This window comes from Penaeus monodon, chromosome 22, assembly GCF_015228065.2.
Source record: "Penaeus monodon isolate SGIC_2016 chromosome 22, NSTDA_Pmon_1, whole genome shotgun sequence".
Taxonomy (NCBI): domain Eukaryota; kingdom Metazoa; phylum Arthropoda; class Malacostraca; order Decapoda; family Penaeidae; genus Penaeus; species Penaeus monodon.
In genome coordinates, this window is record NC_051407.1 from 38,000,794 (window position 1) to 38,001,083 (window position 290).

At 55.5% G+C, this 290-nt stretch overlaps 1 protein-coding gene across 1 annotated transcript in view; it reads left to right on the plus strand.

Moving 5' to 3' along the window:
* LOC119587119 (nuclear distribution protein nudE homolog 1-like) overlaps positions 1-290 on the plus strand; it is a gene marked incomplete in the record, with an annotated part of 132,241 nt that overhangs the window by 28,484 nt on the left and 103,467 nt on the right.

Genomic DNA, 290 nt, shown 5'->3' on the forward strand with positions numbered 1-290 from the left:
TCGCTATAGCCTCTCACTGGTCCTCTAGTCTTGCTCGCGCGCTGTCATGCACGGGAACATGCACTTCGAAATCAAAAGGCTGCACTAGTGTCCTTGTTGCCTTTCACAGCAGCGAAATCCGACTGTTGCAATGCAGCTGCCGAAGTGTGCTTGGCCGTGAAAGAGTGAAAGAGCGAGCGTTGTGCAACCGTTCTTCTTTGGCTCGGAGGTGGGGGTCACTTCGACTCCTGCTTGACCCAGTAAGTGCGCTCGCCTCAGGAATCCGGGGGAAGCATCCAGGGCTCCTTCAA